Below are 24,583 nucleotides of genomic sequence, written 5' to 3' on the forward strand. Positions count from 1 at the left end.
GTCTTCTCGCGATCCAGGTCGTCTACAGCGATTTGCCAGTAGCCAGATCGAAGATCCAGGGATGAAAAGAAGGTGGGACCATGGAGGCAGTCGAGGGCGTCGTCGATACGTGGCAGAGGGTACACGTCCTTCTTGGTGATTAAAACGTTAGCACATCAAAACCCCCAGCACGGGCCTTTGAAACAGTGACAGATGGTATCGATTTTCTGTGCAACAAACGTACCCTAAGTCTGTATTATTTTCTCTTTGCTTAAATTCAATACTAGCTGAATAGATAGTTTAATCGCTTTAAAACCTTCGTGGCATGTTTTCGTAACGTAAGCTCCCAGGTGAGCGACGACTATGTTTAAAACTTGTTTACACTGTGCAGGCTTTTTGCACGTTTTTATGTATCACAAAGGAGGTGGTAAACGGAATTAGGGTCGCATTTAATTCAATCTAAGCAAGGCTTTGGGGCGAGATCGCTCAACATTCTCGCTTTCCGCACGCTTGCTTGCACTCTAGTGACTGGCCGCCTCCGCGCTATTGTCAGCCTTCGTCAGCGCCGCTATGCGGGAGCATAAATGAAACAGCACCTTGTTAGTGCCGTAGAAGGCAAGGCAATCGTTCAAAAAACGCCTGCAAACTATTTTTTTCTTTTTAAAGGATCTTCAGCTTTGATACCTAAAAACCTAAAAGGAAGTTAAGAACACCCAAAATAAAAAGTGTTACACCAAGAGTATAAAGCCTTCTACACAGGAAAAACAGATCATAAGCTTGGGAGAATATCATTAATTCAGTGTTGAAGGGGGCCATGGAATGCATACGCTAGATAAGCAGAGCCGTGCTATAGCATCAGAATGCGCACCAATGTGAAGTAAACGTCCAAAGTCGCGGTGACCTAGGTGCTGTGATGCGATTAGCAAAATACTAGGCGCTCCATGCTTGTAAAACAACAGAAATATGTAGGAACAGATGAGTGGCGGTGGCCTCTGTATTGCAGTGGATGTCTATATGCTGATAAGGGTATGGTGATTGCATCTTATTATTGGTCCAGTGAGGTCACTAATTTTTGTGTGTTTTCTCTGAATAGAGATTCTGCGGCACGGTCTTGGGATCTGCGATGCGGCTTTTCCACTTTGGCAGTCCAGCAGTGCTCCTCATTCTCAGCCTTTTGTGGCAACGGTAAGAAGAAAGCCTCCACATACCTAGCCCCCAATTGGCTCCACAAGCTGAACTTCCCAGACACACACACACACATATATATATATATATATATATATATATATATATATATATACCTGCATATATTTGCGCAACCACAGTGCTTTACTCTGTGACGCAACAAAACATTTGCGGTAGAAGTCGATCATAATGAATATTATATGCAATTGGAAACACGACGAAGAAGAAAACGATTACACTATTTGCCCCATCGAGTGAAAGTATCTAGCCTTGCTTTTAGTACAAAAGTTGATTGACGTGTGAAGGGCTTGAGGGTTGATACCTGAGCAATATTTGTACTGGGGTAACAGCAATCCTAGGCTGTGAACACAGCAATTGCTTTTTTTATAAAACGGCGTTGAACTTTACGCATTACTGAGAAAATGTTGGGCATAATTAGCGGATGCGGATGATAGTCCACGGGAAGTCTCAATTGTAGAGCTTGTCCCATTTAACTCAGCAGCGCTTATTCCAGACAAGCCACCTCTCTCGTAGTGCTGCAGCTGCGTTCTGGTGGGCTGTCTTACGCTACCGGGCGCCACGAGACAAAAAAATCAGCCTAAATGGGCTATAAAGAAGGCGGTTTTAACTGGCCAGCATTCTTTCCAATCAGTGGATAAGGGACCGTAGCCGGGGATATTGTAGGCACAAGCCCATGTAGAAAGACCATACCTATTGGTATTTTGAAGCCTGGTGCACCTTAAAATTAGTACAGATAAGGTGCGCTGAAGGCGCTTGGTTGGACCAAATGTCCCTGCGTGGTACCTTGAAGTGTGAACGTTGCGGGCGCGAATGAAGTCGTGAAGCATATAAAAAAATGTGAAATCTAACGATTGCTGAGCAGAACATAAGCCGTACAATGATGCAAAATGAAAAAGTGAAGGAAGAAGCCCGCAATGTCAGAGGCAACACCGAAATGGAGAGGTGCTGCCACGGCACTAGGTTACAATTGTTGAGAGCACTTCCAATCGAGTGGCTTCCTGCCTTAGTAAAAATAAGGAGGGGGACCATGTAAATGAATTCCAGGAAACCGCAACGATGCCGACAGTGAAGGGAGATGTTGAAAAGGACCGGTTAGATCGGAAGCTGAGTGTTTTTGTTGGCGATACAATGTGCACGACAGAACGTATCTGATGACGGTTAGGCCATGCTACGGTCGTAAGACGAGAAAGAGAATTTCGGGGAAAGGCAGTAGTATATGAAAACAGAAAGAGCTATGCATGACGGAATCCCATGCGTAGAGTCGAGTGCACTGTCATGGTGTGTGAAGTCGAAGTGGCCTCAAAAGGGTATGTCCTTGGATTACGTAGAAGCGCCTGTAGTAGGGTGATTTGGCTGGCTGTGGCGACGCAATATTTAGGAATCGTAGAGTCAAAACGAGCGCTCGTGCGAAATGTCGGCTGTCTGATTTTGATACCGCCTGGTTGAGATGAGCGTTTAAAGCAAGATGTGGCTCTCTAGCCGCCTGCGTCTGCTTGGGTGCCACCACAACTGCTTGCTGATCCGCACATAAATCAGCCTATTTGAACGTTGTTCTGCAACGCTGACTATGGGCAGCGGTGCCTAAAAGATAAAATAGCAGTAACTTTTGACCCGAGATCTTCTCTACGAGAATGCGACCTGATGTGCAACAGCGAAAACGGGGACAAACTAGGCCTTTATAAACTAATAACATGGATATGCGTCTCCGAGATAATTTCACTTACTTGCCACTTCGTAAACATAGCCATTTTCACGCCTTTAAACGAGCCCTCGGAGTTGCCACTATAGCAAGGAGATCTCGAAAAATGCCGTTGACGCAAAGCCGTAAGGTAGCGGCAGTTGTCTGCTCAAGAGATGTTGAACTTTTGCGAGATGTCATGTAATAAGTGCAGGCTCGTCGTGAGCTCGCCAAGGTCTCTTTGAGTAGTCGATGCACACTTTCTCCACAGAATTTCAGAATACGCGTGCTACACACGCACACACACACTTAAGAAAACGAATACGAAACAGGTGCACTTTCTCAACCATCGCTCTTTACATTGTGAAAAGCACTCGTCCCACTGACACCATCCCTTCTATACGGCGCTCTTGCGCCACAGTGATGCACAGGTCTAGGACGTTCTTTGGATTGGGAAACAATATATCAATGCCTTATTCTGGCCCAATATGCCTATAGTTATGTGACCTTACCATGTTGTGGTAATTCTCCATTAGCGTTCAATTTGTCTGCCGGGGATGCATTCTACGCTTGCGCAGTTTAAGCCACGGATGCTAGATTCATTCTTGAAAGAGCTTGCCGTTTGCCCCACTAACGCCGTTCCATGCCGGACGTGTGCGCACGCAACTTTCTTTAAACGACTGTGAAATCCTGCTGAGCGCTTGCAAATGATGACCACGGCATTCAAGAATCAGGTGCTACCAGAGATTTCATAAAAACATGCTCCGTATCTTTCTGGAAAGTAGCGGTTTCACTGGATACAGCGCACGTTAACCGAAGTATCCTGAAGAAGTTCATATGAGTGTTTACCGTAAAAAACTCTTGAGACGGCTAGCCTGGCTCAAGATAGGCTTCAGATAAGTTGAGGACTATTAAGACCATGCATCCCATGGGAAAAACGCACATAAGATTCCGAAGGGACAGGCAATATTGATAAACCAGAACAGTCTTCCGGAGTTACCACTCCGGAATTGGAATGACTCCGGAATCATTCCATATTTTCGCGACCTTGGAGTGGAATGGGAATGGAATTAAGCGCCTTTTGCCTGGAATGGAAGGGGAATGGAATTACATCTTTTTCTGTTTTTTTTTCGTGCGCGCGTTCTTTTTTGTCAAAATATGCCGGAGACCGAACCCGCCCACGTTCAAACATAAGTGAGAGCATAGAATTTAACAATAAAGAAGCATTTTTAAAATGGCTCGGCTGATTACAAGCATGATACATTTATACGTAACGGGGCTACTACAATTCAGTTCTTATAGACTGAGTAGCTCCGAAGTTTGTCATGTCGTTGGTGTCCGTCGAGCGGAACTACGGTGGCGGCATACATCCTCCGCCCCCTATACGCCTTGTGGTTTTTTTTAACTCGGCCGCGCCTTCGCCCCGGCCGCCTGCTGTCAGCCCTTCACTTCTTTGTTTTAATGCAACACTCCAAGTGCATTTCTGCCGTCGGCGTCACCGTGAGGTTCCGTGTAAAGTCCATTGTGTATGTGCGAGTGAAAGCGTACGAGGGTGAGTGTGATGAGAGTTTTGTTCTCACTGATCTCGGGGGCGTGCGGGTGTTAATAGAGATGGGATTTGAAGACGCATGGTAACACAGCAAGCAGATTTTTAATCACACTCGAAGCCCAAAACCTCAAACTAAAAGCTCACTCGAATTAGCACACACTTAACTAAAACACAATGCATAAATAAATGTCAACAAAGGTACAACCTAATAAAACAATAAACATGCCATAAATTCCGCCTCCGTTAGTTCTGGGCGTTTCCTACACGAACGTCTGGCAACCTTAGCTTCACACTCTGACTATACAACAAAGAATCGTTCTCACAGAGTTCGTCGATGCGCGTATCTTTCCAGCCGGAAACTTGTAGGATCTTTCGCCATGTCGTTGTTTTCGCCGACCGTCGCGTAATCGTTGCTGCATTGAAGTCGGTCCGTCCACTCGCTCATTTCGGAAGCCTGTTTGACCTGGTCGCTGTTGCTGACGTGGCAGGGCGGCTGGGCGGGTTAGGCCTTTCGACTTGTTCGATCGGGGTGTCTCTGATGCCGTAAGTGCCGACAACTCGCGGTTCCGTCGACCTGGCCGAGTACGTGGCTGGTGCCCCGGTAGCCGTCGCTGACGTGTCAAATCCCCGGTTAGGGTTAACGAAGCCATCTTCGCCCACCCTCGATCTGCGTGGCCACCCGGTGTCCTTGTGATTATCGGTTGATCATGCTCGGACGAGAAAGAGGGATTCTTGCGAAGAGGACCGGAACCACCGTGAGCAGCAGCAGCCGGTCCCAGGAGCTTCGCCCGGACATCTCCGAGGTCTACAGCTACGCCTGGGCCTTGCCAGCGTCACGAGCTTCGTGGCCGGGCTCTCCGCACTCCCGTCGTCAGAGCATAGCTGACGAAGCGACCTTCCAGCCCTAGAGCCACGTCGATAATGCTGCTTCGCCTCGCTTCTGCCTCGACCACACCTCGGTTCGCGTGCCTCGAGCGCTCGCGCGCTTTCGAACGCTCCGCGAACTTCTTTGTCTTCTTTTCTCGCCACAGGCGACCTCTTAAATGTGACAGTGAGCCGGCAACATGCAGGAATAAAACTACTAGGAGGGAGCGTCACGTGATTCCGCTAGCCTCGGCAAGCCAACCTCCTCTGAAGCCGCCCCTCCCTCTCCCGGGGGCCACGCGCGCGGTGCCTTTTGGGTAGGAGTAGGCCCACAAGGTTGCCGGAGCATTCGTGATTGTTTGGTACGTGGTAACTTTTAGTCGCGCCTGCCGTCACAGGCTTGGAGGCCCGTATGCGGGTGTTGGTTTTCTACTACTTCAAGGTATCGCTTCAAATGCGATACCTTGAACGTGGAGCAAGACTGGGGCGCCTGGCTCATCAATAAAGAAAATTTTCAAGGCGCCACTTGCGCTTACCACCACGGTTAGTGGAGTTGCCAGCGCTCGCGGCTCGAAACCCGTCCAGAAAGCCCGAGTGCGGTCTATTTTTCCCACGTACTCCTCATAAGTTTAGTCAAATCAGCCGTTGTGCACCTTAAGCCATGGTGTGTATTATCTTGCTAATTTTTGTCCTGCTGTCTGGCACCTAGAAAGGAACGAGATGTTTTGAGGGACACTTTTTTGTAGCATTTTCGCTTAATAAAAACCTCTGGTGTGCGTCTTTTATTTTGAGAGAAATAAATAGCATTAGCTTGCATTCTAAATGCCGAAGTCGTCGCCGTTTATTCAGATTTACGTGCACTATTTTCTAAGATTGTGTGGTGTGACGACCATATTGAGACGCGCCTCGGGATTCCATTTTCGTTACATAATAAAACAAATTGACAGAATTTGAGCATTATCTATAGTATATTCAGCTGTTTTCGAATAGGAGTATAGCTCCACAGCAGAATGATGTCCTAGAACACTGCCAGGGGCACCATTCTTCATCTGCTAGTTTGAAACGGCATAAAACTGAATACATAACGGCAAGGGAAAAATGTCATAATTAATTTGCACTTGTGGATTCATTGTGTTGCTGCTGTACTTGTACTATGAAAAGCACATTTTTATGATAACAGAAATTGTTTCATTCTTTATTCAATGTTTATTGCACCTATAGAAACCAGAATATTTCACACAAATACAGAAGGAAGCCACATTTATAATTTAAATGAAGTACATTGCAAAGATTATACACAAAATAAAATTATAAACAGCAAGTAGGAAAACATATTGTGCCACTGCTCTATGGTAGCAGTATTAGCATACTTGTATGCCACAGGACTGTTGTATAATAATGTTTTACAAAGTTAAGTATATCACACATAGTATTGATACCTTCAATAAAACTGGTCAATGGGATCAGCTATCCTTGAATGTAGCTGCATGTTTGCTTACAATGCCTTGTAGGCAACGCCTTCACAACAGGGCTATAATTGTATAATATTTAAATCTGCGCTTTACTCACAAATAGCGAGAGGTTTCGGGGATTGTGCTTGTCAGAAAAATAAGCAATACATATGCAGAAATCGAAAAAAGAATGGTAGTTCACAAAGTCCAAGTTGAAAGAATTCATGTGAGGTCAGACCCACAAACCAAGCATGCCAACTTTAAGATACAATGCATTTTGCTTCAAGTAAAATGTACAAAAAGCTTATGTTGTAACACATACCTAGAAAAATATTAGCACTGTCCAAGCTGAGCCAACACACAGCAAAAGTAAGAGGTGACGGCTCTATTACACTGTGAACCTTAAATAGATGCGTATTTCACGGTATTTAAAACACTCATTGAGTGGTATACACCAAGTGATCGTGGTTAAAGTGATCTGGCCTCATAAAAGGCTACTGTTAAGCACGTAAACAAAGTGAGCAAATTAAATTGTTTTGAAAGTAGTAAAACCAACGGTATACCAGGTGACAGAGGCAAATGTCCACAAAGATCAGGTAAAAGACATATAGGATCATACTTTGAACAATATATTGTCATCCCCAAGAGTATACTTAGCTCACGCATATTCTATTGAGAGCATTCATAGCATGCCCATGCCATCACACAGTTTTCTCTAGTGAAGCATAGGCCAGCAAACCTACCGTCACTGCCCAAACTCTATAGCTTGGTGCTGAACAGAACAATTGTTTAAGCAGAATTCGCATGCAGCTGCTTCAAGCTACCCCATTCAGCAAGACAACAAACATGTACTTGCACAATTTACAATAAGGTATCACATTTTTCTTCTATAATAGTTTGACGTCTGCATACAACGCTCTTGAACAATATAGGCGCTTTACAAAGTGATTAAAAAACGGATGCCTCAACATAGAATCGGGTGGGATAGCCGAAGTTGATGGATAAAGAATTAATTGTGTGGGAGATCATTAACATAATTCACACACGAGAAAACTTGTGTAGCAGTTTACCTTGTACTGCGAGTCGCAGACACCCAAGCTCAGACACCCTGCCTGGCTGGGTAGAGTAGCCATGTCCTTGCAAAACTGCTTCCGTGAGTGGTTCACTGGCTGCAGGGCTTCTCTAAGGGGCAGTGAAGTTAATTACATCGATGGAGGATAGTTTTTCAGAGGACCGCACAAAGAGAATTTCGATGTGTTCCAATATAAAGCAATTTCCGCCATCAATGTCCTCGACCTCATTGCAACCTATCAGACTCTTCAATGCTGCTGCAAACTGCTTTGCTGTTCGGTTGTCATTGCAGCCCCCAAAGGATCTTATTGCAGCAAAAGTAACTCAAGGTGGTCCTGACTGAGCTTGGAGGTCGGAAGATATGCCGATAGGCCATTATCTGTAACTAAGTGGTTGTATAGAAAGCACACCACAAAGCCGATGAAGCCTACGTTTTCGTTGGTCCCTGTCATTAGTTTAGCAGCTGCAGACTCCCTAAGTGAGCAAAAGTAGGCCTTCAGTTCTTTGACATAAGCAGTGACAGGAGCCACATTTTCAGGACACAGCGGCCTTTTTCTATTCTTCTGCCTTGGATGTCTTGAATTTTAAATGTCAAATGCGTTGTTGAGGTGTGTGATAAACTCTTCTGTTCACAAGGAATTTGAAGATTTTGGAATTTCTCGAACTCTGCAATCACTAAGAGCACCTGCTATCGATTTACTAAACGTCTGAGCCAACAATGCGACTTTTATGGGCTGTATTTTGCAATTGATATGTGCCTGTTTAAGTTTGTTTGCCAAATGTGGGCCTTCTGTGTACTGGATTTCATGCAGCACATCAATGTGTTTCCAGCATATGAACTAATTGTTCGTATCGGCATTAGCCTTTTTAACACACAGGGTGTGCCGCAGTAGCTTCAACATGTGACAAGGATCTAACATGGCAAAGAGAGGCTTTTTTGTCAGTGGATGCGGAAAAAAATCATCCAGCTGAGTCAGGTGCATCTTGCAGCCAAAGCTGCGCAGCAGTGACAAATTTTCTGCAGCGCCATCGAAGGTCAAACTCACAATGTGTGCACCTTTTTCTTAAGCGAAGCTCGCAGTTTGCAGCACGAAATTGCGCCTCTGCTCACCGACCGAGGCCATGCACTAGAAAGTAGCCAATCGGCAGCTTCCATCTGCCATTGATTGCAACAAGCGTTAAAACAAATACATTTTTGGCAACTGGAAAGCTCTCACCATTGGCATCAATGTCCATGTCAACATATCCACGCAACCTTTTTCCTTCCCACTCCACATGTCTCCGAATGGCCATCTCTTCCACAACCAGATTGCGTACTGTGGAATGGCTGTATTGTGAATTTTGCTTTACCTTCATTGCCAACGCAGTAAGTGCCTCTTTTGAAAAGCCAGCAGCCCATCAAAGGATTGATACCATTTACACAGTGTCTTTGGATGCGGGATGCATGTGTCGAAAACAGCTTGTACATATCTGTATGCTCTAGGGGAATGAAAATGCAACGTCAGTGCAAATGCCCTGAGCTCTGGCGAGTAAGCGAGTGACACTGCTGCACCAGATTTGCGTGTCAGTTGACGCATGAGCAAGTCTTTTTTTTTTGCCCCACCAAGACTTTGCAACATGGCGGCATCCTCATTTCCTAGAATGCGATTGTCAGATAAATATTCTATGACATCTTGGAGATGAGCAACCTTTTCCAAAAGCCGGTGATGGGATTGCTGTAGAGTCTTGATCTTCTTGATCGCAGTTTTTAATTGTGAGTAACGCCATTCTTAATTCCCCAGAAATGCTTTTTCAGGCGTGTCTTCTGATGGCTGTGGCTGCAAAATATCACACTCTGTAACAGGTGCATGAGCAACCAACATGACACAAATCACGTACACAGAACAAAGTACTTAATTGTGGCATACACTCTTGTGCAAGCGATGAAGAATATAATGCTAAATTTTAGGTCATTACCTTGCTCACGACGGTTTCCGTTTACACTTTTGTGAACTTAAAAACTGTGAGGGCATAAAACTGCCATCCACACGAGCTTGCTAGTGCCACTTAATTTGTATGTTTATTTATTTGCAAAATACTACAGGCCCATCTGGGTCCAAGCAGGAAAGGTAGAACTACAAAACAACTAGCACAGAAGAGGTCAATGTAGCATAGTTCAACACGGGATGCTTCACAGCAGCCTTTTAGTTTGAGTGGGCAAAATATACTGAGCTCACACTCCTACACAAAAGACCACATTTGTCTGCCGGTATCACGGCTCATCGTGACCGATCGAACAAGTAAAGATCATAGAAAATTGTGAAACAACTGAAAAAAAGTCTTCTAGTTTATTAAGTCATTTGAATGGAAAAGAGAAATTGAAAATTATTATTGGCCGCCAATTGCTGTTTAATGGAAACCCTGAGGAAACTCATACCGCTGTGGGTGAATATGAATGTTTCAGCTTTTAATTGCATGATTGACATGATCATAAATGTTAGTGTCCAAGTGCAGTTCACTGAGTGACATTTATTATGCTTCAGCTATTAAACAGTTGCCATGAAAATAAATGCTACTTCACTCGCAGTTACCTAAGGAAACAAATATATAAAAATTGTAGTGGTCGAGTATTATCCTTACCATAGGATGCCTTGCTGTTCGCAGTGTCGTTGAGTTGTGTGTAGACAGCGCTGCAGAAGCTTCACCCTATAGCGTCCTGGTGGGGTTGGGACTGGGAGATTGGAGAAAATACACCAAATGCAATAATACGTGACTGTTTACTGCAACATAGCTTCAAATTGCTGACCGTGCAAACGAAATACCAGACGCGCAGTTGAAGCTAAAACCTATGCCTATAAGCGACACCATTGGCTTCATAATAATGACCAGCAAGCAGGACATTGTTAGGGAGTTCAGTGGCTGTGGCTATGTACTGTATTTTGTAGCGTTAGCTACACTGGCCTAGCCAAGCCCGTTTCGCGCGGCACATCAAGAGCCGTGCTGCGCATGCGCAAGGATCATTGATGTCACACGGCTTGCGCACCGGAGCCACCGGAGCCGGCACCTATCGCGCACTCTGCCGCCGCCGTGCGTGACTGACCGCCGCCGGTGAGTCGCGCGGATTCCAGAGGAGTGACGTCGTAGCCGTGGTAGACGCACTGGCGCCGGCGCGCGCTCGCTATGCAGTCGTCGTCTGACACTGCGCTGGAGGCGCTGCGCTTCTGACTGGCGTTTGCCAGTGTGGTATAGCCATGGAGAAGGAGAGCGCCAATGCTGCTCAACAGCGCAGAAGAACGGAGAAGCTTGACTCATCGGATCCCGAAGTAGTTGCCTGGCAATTAGCGGTTGAGCGTAGGAGGAATGAACAGAAGAAGGCTATATACATGTGCCACATAATACGTATACCGCGTGTGTGTCATTGGAGCAGCAGTAAGCATGACAATCAAGCTAATCCTTGACAATCTAGACAACCAGGAAAGCTAAGAATATTCAGCTGAACCTTTGCTAACGCTACGTATATCCTGGCATAGCCAAACTAAGCCACTGCAACTTTTTTTATCTACTGCCCCCAAAATTATGTTGATAAAGCTTAGCAGCACAGTTGACATGTAATAAATTTTATTACTGTAGTAAATATTGAAGCCTAGCAAAGGTGTTAATTACGCGTGCAATCAGAGGACATGGCTGAAGTATAATTTAAACAAGGAGTGTGTTTTCCTTATTCCAATCCTACTGAAAAAGTAGTTTTCCATCTTGCATAACTGTGGTTTGCTGCACTTTGCTTTATTTTCCTTACCTTGCACTTTTCTAGAATGACTAAAATGAGGTTATTATGTAGCACATATAGCTTTCATTCATTAGCACTTGTTTTGCCAGTGTTAACAATGAAATTTGAACGCAATATGCTTGTAACCGGTGTAAAAAGGGCGGTATATAATGTAGCTGATAAGCTGAACAGTTCTATCTTTCTCTTCATTCTGAGCATTACTAATAGATCTTTTAAATCTATCGAAAGCATCTTACAAAAAGCTGTATGACAGTCTCATATGCATTTATGAAACTGCAATAATTATTTTAAAAGTGAAATCCAAAATATATAGTACAGCAAAACAGCAGATTTTTGCAAAGCAGATCAGAACATGAATGAACCAAGGCAAACATATGAGAAAATGTCTTGAGCAAGCCCTGTGATCATACGACAATCAAATATGCCAGGACACATTGCATTTTGGAAGGCTCATCAGCGATGTCTGAATCAGTGAAGGACGACCTAGCAGATGTAGCACTACCCTCTGCTAGCACATCAGACAACCCGTCAGCGATGTTCATGTCTATTGTGGCTTGAGAGAGACCTGTCTGAATATAAGAAAAGCATACTTCACTTCAGGAATGGTGGGGACATTTACCACTGTCATGAAAAAGGCATGATGAAGATGGAAACGTGCATTATGTCTGTATACAGTTGTGTATCAACTTACTGGCTCATCTTGATGCTTTGATGTTCCCGTGGATGTAGCTGCTTCACTTTAAGGTTGACTCATTGTTGTGACATTGTCCTTTGCAAGCGTCTGCATAACTCACCAGATATTTTTTAAGGTCCAACAATAAAATTTGCTGTGGAATGAATATACACAACCTTTGCAGAGTCATGCAAAAGGCCTCGTATGATCTGTGCATGCTTTCCCTGCACACCACATCCCCTTGTGTAGAAAACTATGTTCAATCTAACTGTGCTTGTAAAATACACAAACATCTAATTGAATCTCGGGGAAAATGGAGCTGGTGGTAACTTCGCAGTGCATGTTTCACACAAAAAATATCATAGACATAGCTGTAACACATACATAATGTAATGTAATGCTCCCTCTGTAATGCCTCCAGGCCTTCAGGGTACTACTAACAAATGAATGAAAATGATGTTCACTCCTGTAATTTAAAGTACATCTGCGTTATTTCATCTGAACTGCCCTTTACCTGTTTAAAATATGTCAACCAACATCATATCTTCTGAAAAAAAAAGAAAATGGTATTTAGCCTCAACATGGGCAGTGATTGAACCTTGCAACATGATAATTGAACTTTGCACTCACAAGCAGAGTTGCTACGTGCAGAATATTCTCTACAATACTATTGATCTTATTGACTATTGCAAAACTTAGCAAGTTACATAAAGACTAACCTTTCAAAATTTCTTCAAATAATTAGTTTTTTTACAATTTACGCGTGCGATGATCTCACCATTGAGCTACTGACTTCCAGATAGGAGAGAATTCGGGGTAGGATTTCTAGTCCATAAAGACATAGCGGGCAACATTGATGAATTCTACAGCATTATGAGAGGGCGGCAGTCATCGCAATAAAGCTGAATAGCAAGTATAGAATGAAGGCTGTACAAGCCTACGCCCCAGCCTCCAGTCACGATGTTGAAGAGATAGAACAGTTTTATGAAGATATTGAATTAGCAATGCTATAGGTGCAAACTCAGTACACTGTAGTCATGGGCGACTTCAATGCAAAAGTGGGGAAAAAGCAGGTTGGTGAGCAAGCAATTGGCAACTACGGCATCGATTCTAGGAATGCAAGAGGAGAGACGTTGGTAGAATTCGCGGAACGGAATAGGCTCCGAATAATGATTACCTTCTTCAGGAAGTGCAGCAACAGGAAGTGGACATGGAAAAGTCCTAATAGAAAAACATGGAATGAAATAGATTTCATACTCTCCGCCGATCCCAGCATGGTGTAGGATGTAGAAGTGTTAGGTGCGGTAAAGTGCAGTAAACATAGGTTAGTGAGGTCTAGGATTTCTCTCAATTTTAAGAGAGAAAGAATAAAGATAGTCATGAATTAACAGGCCAACCTAGACGCAGTAAGGGTAAAAGCAGACCAATTCAGGCGGGTGCTTCCAAACAAATATGCAGCTTTAGAACAGGAACATAAAGGCAACATAGAGGTAATATATGAAACCGTAACTAGGTTGATCTCAGAAGCTGCAATTGAAGTGGGAGGTAAGCCACCAAGGCAACCAGTAGGTAAGCTCTTCCAAGGAACAAATGACGTAATAATGAAACGGCAAAACATGAAAGTGTCAAACTCGAGAGGTCAGATAGAATTAGCTGAACTGTCGAAGCTGATCAACCAGAAGTAAGGGATATCCGAAATTATAACGTGGAAAATATTGAGGAAGCAGTAAGATATGGACGCAACATGAAATCAGTCAGAACAAAACTAGCCATAGGACAAGGCCAAATGTATGCATTGAAAGATAAGCACGGTTATACCATCACCAATTTCCATGACATAGTAAAAGCAGCAGATGAATTATATACTGACCTGTACAGTTCTGAGAGCAACCAAGCTACTTTCATTCGAAGTAGTGATGAACAAGATACAGAGGCTCCTTCTATAACTAGCGATGAAGTTAGAACGTCCTTGAAAGACATGACCAGGGGAAAAGCTGCTGGAGAAGATGGAATAACAGTCGATTTAATCAAGGATGGAGGAGATATCATACTTGAAAAGCTTGCGGCCCTTTATACGCAATGCCTTACGACTTCAAGTGTACCAGAAAGTTGGAAAAAGGCCAACATTAAGCTCATCCATAAGAAGGGAGACGTCAAAGAATTGAAGAATTATATACCCATTAGCTTGCATTCAGTATTGTATAAAATATTTACCGAGGTAATTTCAAATAGAATCAGGGCAACACTTGACTTTAGCCAACCAAGAGAACAGGCTTGCTTCAGGAAGGGATATTCTACGATGCACCATATCCATGTCAACAACCAGGTAATAGAGAAATCTGTAAAGCACAATCAACCTCTGTATATGGCTTTCATAGATTATGAAAAATAATTTGATTCAGTAGAGATACCAGCAGTCATAGAGGCATTACGTAACCAAGGAGTACAGGATGCATACGTGAATATATGGGCAAATATCTACAAGAAAAGTAGAAAGTTACCTATCAAGAAATGGGTCAGGCAAGGAGACACAATCTCTCCAATGCTATTCACTTCATGTTTAGAAGTATTCCAGCTCTTAGACTGGGAAGGCTTAGGAGCGAGAATCAACGGCGAATATGTTAGCAACCTTCGGTTTGCAGATGACATTGTCCTATTCGGCAACAATGGGGACGAATTACAGCACATGATTGAGGACCTTAACCGAGAAGGTGTAAGAGTGGGGTTGAAGATTAATATCCAGGAGACAACGATAATGTTAAATTGCCTGGCAAAGGAACAAGAATTAAACATCGCCAGTCAGCCTCTACTTTCTGTAAAGGAGTACGTTTATCTGTGTCGATTACTCACAGGGGACCCTGCTCATGAGAAACAAATTTAGAGATGGATAAAGCTGGGCGTTATCAATCCTGACTGGGAGGTTACCACTGTCGTTGAAAAGAAAAGAGTACAATCATTGCATTCTACCGGTGCTAACATATGGGGCAGAAACTTGGAGGTCTACAAAGAAGCTCGAGAACAAGTTCAGGACCGCACAAAGAGCGATGGAACGAAAAATGTTACGCCTAAGGTTAAGAGACAGGAAGAGAGCGGTGTGGATCAGAGAACATGGATAGCCGATATTCTAGTTGACTTTAAGCAGAAAAAGTGGATCTGGCTAGGCCATGTAATACGTAGGATGGATAACCGATGGACCATTAGAGTTACAGAATGGATACCTCGAGAAGGGAAGCGCAGTCGAGGCCGGCGGAAAACTAGGTGGAGTGATGAAGTTAGGAAATTCGCAGGCGCAAGTTGGAATCATGTAGCGCAAGACAGGGGTAATTGGAGATCGCAGGGAGAGGCCTTCGTCCTGCAGAGGACATCTATATAGGCTGATGATGATGATTGCAGTTTTGATTGTTTTGACGCACAAGAACTACATACAAAATTCAGTCAATAATTATTTGTATAGCAATTGTAACATTTTTATGTAATTGTTCTACAATAAATAGTTTCACATCGTGGGATTTTTAGGAGCGTACACTAGCTGATAAAAGTAATTTAAGGCGAAATAATTGTTTTACATTTTGTGGGAATTATGACAAAGTTAAAAAAAGAATGACGACTTATATTGCACCACTATTTCATGTTATAATTGACACGAGCACGTAGTCACTAGCGAATATTGTAGTTCCATTTCCATAAATACAGGAACGTTCATTGGGCTTACCTATGGAAGGACAGACCATCGCGCCGATTTTCTGTTCGATTGGGGCATCCTGGCACATAACACCTCATCACGCAGGTGCGCCTACTCCTGACCGGCGTTCTCGCCGGTCTGCTACGAGGCCTAAGACTTTGTGCAGATGAACAATGTCGACTGCGCTACCTTAACTACGGGCCGGCATACCCTAATATGTTCGCAGTCTCCGGCTCACCAGTACATAGTTGGGCACAAGACAGAATGAATGTTTTCCCGTGGGAAAACAGTCGCTTCGGACCCTGTACGTTCGCTTAATCGCCTGCACATTTTTTGCGGGGGCGAAAGGCATCATTCTTACCCAGACGACGTCCCCAAACGCAACGAATCGTCGTCGGAAGGGCGGCTTGGTTGCCTTCACGCGTTTGCGGGACGAATGGTTTCCTCGTTTTCCTGAAACCGCCCCGAAACGCGACTAGTCGTCCTTGAGGTGGTCCTCCCGGGTTGTTGGGCGCAATTCCGACGCCTTCGTTCGCAACAGCCTTCGCGCCTGTCTGCTAATTAAGCGGCGAGACTCAACTGCTTCACACACTTGAATTCCCTCACTAACCCCGGTGCGCGTCTGCCACGCGGACTATGTGCGCGTATACCAAAACCCCCGCAGCACACGAAACTGAAGCCACCGAAGCGAGCCGAGTAAAATCTAGAGCTTGCTATCACGTGAGGGTCCATTTCCCATCATCCCATTCCTCTAACTTTTTTATGACTTGGCGTCAAGATTGTCACGTGACGCTCCCTCCTAGTTTTTTTCCTCCCTTCATGGCCGACAATTACGGCTCAATGTAACGCGCGCTAGCGAGGAAGGCAGGCCAGAATCGGGGGGTTCTTTCGCGCGCGAGGCGCGGGGACGAGGTGACGGAGAGGGAAGGGGGTTGCGCTCTGCTCCATCGGCTGCTGCTCGTAGCACGGCCGCGCGGGCGCCGTAGCTTGAAAGCGATCTGCGATGTGGGCAAAGTGCGCGCCCGCGCGGGCCTCATCATGCGTATCATCTTTGTCATCTTTCTCTGCTACGCGGCGTACACTGGCAAGACGTTCATGGCCACTGACACAAGGATTCAAACTGTATTTGGGTCCATTCTGTAGAAGATCAGCAATATCCCCCGGAACTGATACTCCTTCCAGATAGGTAGCAGAGCCTCTGTGGACCATAGGCAGTTCCTTCTTTGTCAAGTGCCGGCGCCACCTGATTCCACTAAACCTCAGCAGTTAGGCCTGCCAAACGTCGGTATTCTTGAAGGCAACGGACTCAAGAAATTTCGCTACGTCCGGAGAGGCACAAGACGCGAAGCCAGTCATGCAAGAGTCTCAACTGTCTCCAGCACTCCGATTTCCATAACTTCTCTATCCGCTTCCGCTGCCCCGAAGACGGCTTCAAAAGGCCGAAGGCCACAAGCTCCTTGGCTGCCGAGTTCACCTTGAGGCAATGAGACAAAACACGCGCCCGGCATGTGATGAAAGCAATTGCGCTTACGCAAAGCGTTGCCTGGCTTTCGGGAGAATGCACATTTAAAAGGGTGCCGAGCGAAGAAGAGAAGCATTGAAGTAGAGTTGCGATCTGGCTCAGTTAGTACATATCCTTGAGTAATAAGCCAGCCAAAAGAGAGAGGACGTGGCACACACGACACGCACAGAGTCGTTCTGTGTGCCACGTCTCCTCTCTGTCCTTCCTCTTTTGGCTGGTTTAGTACTCAAGTCTTGGAAGTGTTTGTCGCGCTCTGAGCTTAGCACATCGATTTACCCTTTCCGCAAGTCAAAGTAACAGAAGAAGAGCCATCGTTATGTGAGGCCGGCTGCTTATTATAAACGAAGAAGGTGGGGATGGATAGCTTTCCAGGTGTAATTTCTTTCAAATCGCTTTAAGAGGATACCGGAATGCGGGGACAAGGCTACAGATGACAATGATTAGATGTGTTCTTTTTTACTTTGATTGGATAACGCAGAAAGCAATGTAGGCGGGCGGGCTATTAGTACCCCTATGAACACTCGGATTGCAAGGATTCATCGCCCACCTTCGCAACGGTAATAGCTTGCGGCTGCCTAGATTCCAAGGCGTTATGTGACTCCCATCGAATAATTTTACCGAATGGTGCAACTAGTGCAACTATAGTGCAACTGGTGCAACCAATCTCCTAGTGCTACACATTTACCATACCACAGATAACGTGCTCGAGAACCTTTGTACATGCTTCGGCTCTGTGTATCCTGAAAGTCATCACAGGGTACTCGAGCGGCCAGTCGCGAGACAATTTTGCGACAATTTGCGGGGGACAATTTTGCGGGGCCTCATTCCCGCTCCGTAAAGCGCTTGAATGTAGCACGTATGTAGCACTTTAATTTAGCTCGACTTCACAGAGTACTTGCTTTTCCATACTCGTATACAAACAGCTTTTGTGATTATTTATGCCCCAAAGGCAAAGTAGGCGACATTAGCGTGAGTGTTGTAGGCATGTCTGGCCAAGTAGATTAGTCCACACAGCTCAATAAAAGCCTGATCGTTTCTTTGTCAAATTTTGTTTGGCGGCACGCGGGGAATTGAATAAGATCAGTCTCGGAATCCATGCGCACGATATGTTGCTCCCATCGGGTTTTCAGCGGTAGCTGTGCTCCTCAAGTGCGAAGGATATTCGCGAGGGTCTAGATATATCTGAGGTTCAGTAAGGCCTGTGTGGTTAGTGTCGATTGCTGATTTGCTAGCAGGAGCTTCTCGCAACTGATTATTTATGCTTGTTCAATAATATGCATCCTCAAATGTGCGCTGCGTTAGGAAGTTAAGAGCTCCTGAATTAGATGCTTTCGAAAACGCCCTACAAATTTCTCTTTAGACATCCTGCCCTAAATTTATCACTTACAAAACTGGCAAATAATCCTGGCTGTTTTTACAAATAGACAGAAAATTATAATAAAAAAGAAATATTGTGGATTGCAGCCCGCAATAGTCAACATATGTGCGTACTTTTTGCATGCTGCATTGAATCGCGTTTGGTCATGATGGTGTTCCCCTATTGTTTCTACACATAATTTAAAGCTTGGGTTAAACTTAGCATAGAAACCCTTATAGGTTTTCCTTTATACACTAAAAGAATAGGAAAAAGATATGGGGTTTCTTTTGAAAAACAGGATCTAATTGCGAGAGAGGGCTTTGTGGGGAAATACGTGCACACAGGAATTTTTCCGATACGCCGCCAATAAATTGCGTCCACAAGGATCTAGGTAATTTTTTCGGCCTTGTGTGGACCTGAGCAGTGCCATATCTATTGGGCTACCTCGGCGGCTCAAGAAAAAAAAGAGATCAGAAACATATGTATACGTAATGAGACTAGATTGCGCACTTCTTTTTTTGTGTGTGAGCAGGAACAATGTGTAGTGGTACACGTAATGATATTAATTTTCATATTATTGGCGTCGTCTCAAACTACTTCAGGTCCGGTTTATGGAATTTTTATTGCGTTAGCACTTTTGGAGTATTTCACAGAATTTCCGAGGGTTATGACTGTATCCATGTACGTTACTGCCTAACCGGTGTCCGCCTGCCGGACTCACTGGGTAGTCTGTAGTTGCATGGGTAGCGGGCACCCAAGGACCTCAATAAAGTTATCCATCCATCCATCTATCGGGCTGCTAAACTGAGGGAATAGGGTTTGAAGCCAACGATATGCCCAACTTGGGTCACTGCGTATGTGGCAATGTATGCCACTCTTCAGCAAACCTCTTTCACGCTGTTCATTGAATATCTTTGACGCCGACTTGAACCACTTCGTATGTGCCAGTAGGCGCGTGTCGCTCTTCAACTAATGTATTTGACGTCAACTTCAGCAAAAAGGTAAGTGCCGCTATTTAATGAACGTCGATGACATCAACTTCAGTAAATAAGTACTTGCTTCTGCGAATGGGCTGTTCTAAAATAACGAAAATTGCCCTGAATTTTCCCGATGCTGGCGATACGGAATCCACGTCCCAAGGGTTCCCCAAGGACAGCCACCCAATGAATTTACAGGCTTCGCCACAAATGCCCGCGATATGTGCAGTTTTAATGAACGTCTTACACGCCAACGCTTTAGCGAGCGACGGTAATAAATTTACTGCGTATGTGCCGCTCTTCAATGAACCCCTCGACAACTTCACCCCTGAATGTGCAGGAAGCGAGGAAGCAATTCTCAGCGTTCGTAGGCGCCAGCGCACCCCGCTTCTCGTCTCAGAGACCAGCCGCGGACATATTGGCAGTGCCCCTAGTTGGCTAAGAGAATCCATCAAGAATCGCGAGAGTGCAGCCTGGTTGTCGCATTACACGTTTCTCAGCATGAACGCACATGTGCGCCATGCAATTCGGATGCCACGCGCAGGTGCGAGCTGGCAGCGCTAGATGGCGCCCAGTGCTCTTGTGTGAAGAGAGGGGAGAAATAGAAGAGAGGAAAGGCAGGGAGGTTAACCCGACGCACGTCCGGTTCGCTACCCTGCACTGGGGAAAGGGTGTATAGGGATGAAAAGAGAGAAAAAGAAATAGAGAAAGCAGTTTCGCGCACATTGGAAACTTCGCACGAAGTCTTGGCGACTTCGCACGAAGTCGCCAAGACCTGTCGACTTGAGGTGGTGCAACAAGGCTTTCGTGGCTTTCTGTGCCGTCGACGCATACGGCCATGGTCCAAGGATCTTCCTTTCAGAAAATGGTCTTGAGTCCAGCCGGTTCAATGCTGTCCGGAGAGCTTCACGCTCGACGTCCAACTGGGGACAGAGACATAAGACATGTTCAATTGTTTCTGTAGTTCCACAAGAGTCGCACATGGGCGTATCCCCAATTCCAATGCGGAATGAGTAGGCCTTTGTAAATGCCACCCCGAGCCAGAGGCGGCACAAGACTGTCGCCTCAGAGCGGGAAATGTTTTATTGCACTTGTAGCTTCAATCGTGGGTCAATTTTGTGGAGATGGCACTTCGTGAGGTTAAGAAGACCAATATTTGTATGTCAAAGCTTTAGCCACGATATGAACTTTTCCTGCAGCGTCGGTCCTGGATAAGGGATTGGGACTGGTCGGCCTTCCAGATGAGCAGACCAGGCGGCTTCGTCGGCGAGGTGATTACTAGAAATGCTGGTATGTCCCGGTAGCCACTGACATATAATTTCATGCCTATTAGCGATAGCTTGATGGTGGTCTTCTCTTACCTCATATACCAGCGGCTCATGAGTCCTGTGATAAACGGCCAAATGCAGACTGAAGCGCTGCCTTAGAATCACAAGAAGTTGACCCATTTCTGAGGTGTCTCTTGTAGAAGGTATTGTACAGCAGTACGCAGGGCAGCAAGCTCTGCCGCTGTTGATGTTGTCACGTGTGACAGTTTGAACTTGAGTGTGGTTTTCGTAGCCGGAATGTCAACAGCACCTGAAGAACTGGTAGATGAGACGGAACCATCGGTATAGATGTGTATTCGGTCCCAGTAGGTCTCATTCATTATTAGCAGCGTCATCTGTTTCACAGCTATTCTTGTGGGATTGGCCGTCTTCTTTACTTCCGGAATACTTAGGCGCACCTGAAGGCAGTTGCAGGCACCACAAGGGGAATGAAGGCCTTGCTGCTGGGATGTATGCTGATGGAAGGCAATCTGGATTGGTGACGATAACTTCAGAAAACGTGGAACGAGGTCTCTGCGAAGACTAGAACGCCAAGTGATGATCGTGGACGCGGAAAAGATGACGGATATGAGCCCTGAGACAATCCACTGCAACGTATGTTTGGATCGGATGATCTTTGGCGAGGACGATTTTTGCAGGTGTTGACGCTCCGCGAGGAAGTCCTAAGCAAGTGCGCAATGCTTGGCCCTGTAAGCTCTCCAACGAGCGAACGTTTGACTTGCACGTATTGGACAACACTGGAAGGCTGTACGTAGGTATCCTAGAAATAGAGCTCTGTACAACTGAATAATGGAGCGTACAGATCTGCCCCATGTTTTCCCGCACATGAATATCAGTACCTGGGCAATCGACGAAAGTTTTTTTCTTCAGGTACGTGCAGTGAGGGCTCCAGTAAAGATTGCGGTCGATTATTACACCTAAAAATCGATGGGTCTTTCAGTAGGCAATAGTGTGTCCATTATTATAGACTGGGTATGGTGTCATAAGTTTTCGTGTGAATGCAACCAATGCACATTTCTCGGTTGATACAGTCAAACCTTGTTCTTGAAGATATGCTGATGTCAAGATAGCTGCCCGTTGCAAACGCGCACGCACCTGAAGCCGAGTAATTGCAGAAGTCCAAAGGCAGATGTCATCTGCGTATATCTAGAGGCAGATTGTCTTGGGTAAAACGTCAGCTAGTCCAGTGACGCGGCGGAGAGGCTCGGCCTTTCTTTCCCGACGTGGGAGCGGCCCGCTGCGCGCTAGCACGCGCCCTAAAGGACACTAATAAAGTTCTTCATCCATCCATACGTCCATCCATCCAATGAGTGTCACATTGAACAACGTCGGGCTAAATACACCTCCCTGAGGCACACCGCGGTACGTGTAGTGTTCAGCTGTGGGACCATCTTCTGTTTGCACAAAAAATGATCGGCGAGTTATGTAGTCGGATAACCAACGAAGCATGCGGCCGCCGATTCCAACAGTCTCCAGGGAGGTGACGATGGCATCATGTGCAACGTTGTCATACGCGCATTTCACGTCAAGAAGGAGCGCAACTGATATGCGCTTACGGATTTTCTCCTGCTGCACAAACGTTGTGAGGTCAATAACGCTGTCAAATGAAGAACGACCCCGACGAAAGCCTTGTGCTCTTGTGTAAGCGCAAAAGAGGAATACTGCTGCAGTACACGCCTCATACACAACTCGTTTAAACAGCAGTATTAACCCCGACAGTCCTCGTAAATTTAGGGCGCGCTGCCGCAATTTCTTTCCCTTTTCAAACCATGAAATGAACACGCCATAACGCGCATGCTCGTACAACCTTAACCAGTTTTGGTGAAAGTCTGATGTGTTTATGTCCTACATAAAAAATGGGGGTAAGCGAAGCTTGTGTGTGTATCTCACCTTGGTGGTGATTTTCTGCCTTTCTTTCTCTCTGTCTCTCTTTCTTTTCTATCTTTCTTTCTATTTCTTTCTCTCTTTCTTCCTTTCTATTTTTCGCTCTCTTTATGTTTTTCTTTTTTGCCGCTGGTATGTGCCATTTAACTTGGACCCGTACTGCACAATCGCCAGGATCGGCCCACTTTTCAGCGTGACACCACCCCCACTACCGCCGACACTTGCGAGCCAAAGAAGCTTCGTAACAAAGAAATTCAGCAATCGCACGCACTGTGTGAATCGCCGTTAGGCGTAGCATATTGCAGGTAGCTGGTTATGCATCACTATGGTTCCACAAAGTGTTACCAGGCTGACCAATGTGTTCGTGTAAATCCAGTATTTGTGTCTGGCGCTAGGACTACAATTCAGGAAATAACTTACAATTTGCGCGGTAGAGTGCATGTTTGGTGTCAGCAGCAAGACAACGACGATTGCATGATTTCTCTGAACGATCAAATTCATGTGAACCAGCAGCCTGGATATGCGAGATGGGTAAGTAACGCAGGAAGTAAATGCTCACTGGTGGCAGCATGTGGTATCAATTGGAGTACACAAAGCGGTGATTTGATTCTAGTACTGTATAGCACACTGTAAAATCCGTGTTATTTTCTAGCCATTCGGATCAGAGGAGTGGAGGAGCTGCTCGCTGATGACGCTTCTATAGTAGAATTTGATGCAGCGTTGTCGCAATGACACATTGTGTTCCCCAAGTAAGAGGAGTCCTTGCGTGAATAAGCGGCTTTGGAACGACGAACAGTGCCTTGATAGTCCGGTACAAAATTCAGGAAGAACAAGAAGACGGCACGTTGGCTCTCGGAAATCAACGCTCGTGGGAAACCGGTGTATAGCTGCCAAAATGTCGGGATCTTCTTACACGTGCCACCTCCTTCGAGCACAGGTTGCATGCGAGAATCGGAAGCGAAAGTAGGATTATGAAGCTACAATGATGATGAAACGACCATCATGGCCTCACGAACATGAGCATGTAGGAAGACGTCTGGTTTATCATCGCCCACATGCTTTAGTACTCATCGGTCGAACGCAGACGAAATCACTGGGCTCTCCGGCCCACTCGTTCCTTGTTCCTCGGGGCCAGCTCGTTCCTTGCGGCGCGCGGAGTTGCACACTTATTCGTCCATTAAACGCCGTTATCGTCCATTAAACGCCGATGGTTGGCCATAGCCACCCCCCTACCCCCTCCTGTAGCAAGAGAGCCGGGGCGCGAAGGACCGATCTCCGGGAGAGTGTCGTTAGTTTATGCGCCGGCGAAGTGAACGCGCTTGGTGTTCGGAAGTGGTTTGTCGTCGGTGGGTATGACGGCGGCGTCGGGAAGGCAGGATTACTGCGGTCAATCGAAACACTGTCTTCGCTTCCATTCATCAGCAGGCCGAAGTAATTGGGGCAGCGCGGGAAGACCTTGCAAGGTGCGTCATAAGGTGGCTGTAGTGGCGGTCGCACTGCGTCGTGCCGCACGAAGATGTGCGTGCAACCTCAAAGAGCACGACTCACGAAGGTTAGCTGTGAATAACGTCGGCAGTAAATAGGAAAGACCTCTCC

General features: G+C 45.6%; 1 long non-coding RNA gene across 1 annotated transcript in view; it reads left to right on the plus strand.

Moving 5' to 3' along the window:
- Positions 1-1,065: 1,065 nt before the first annotated feature.
- The window catches only part of LOC125947325 (uncharacterized), a 42,006-nt gene continuing 18,488 nt past the window's right edge, over positions 1,066-24,583 (plus strand). The window contains exon 1 of the long non-coding RNA XR_007468186.1: positions 1,066-1,164. This is a non-coding gene — a long non-coding RNA (uncharacterized LOC125947325). The remainder of the gene's footprint in view (positions 1,165-24,583) is intronic.

This window comes from Dermacentor silvarum, chromosome 8 (assembly GCF_013339745.2).
Source record: "Dermacentor silvarum isolate Dsil-2018 chromosome 8, BIME_Dsil_1.4, whole genome shotgun sequence".
NCBI lineage: Eukaryota > Metazoa > Arthropoda > Arachnida > Ixodida > Ixodidae > Dermacentor > Dermacentor silvarum.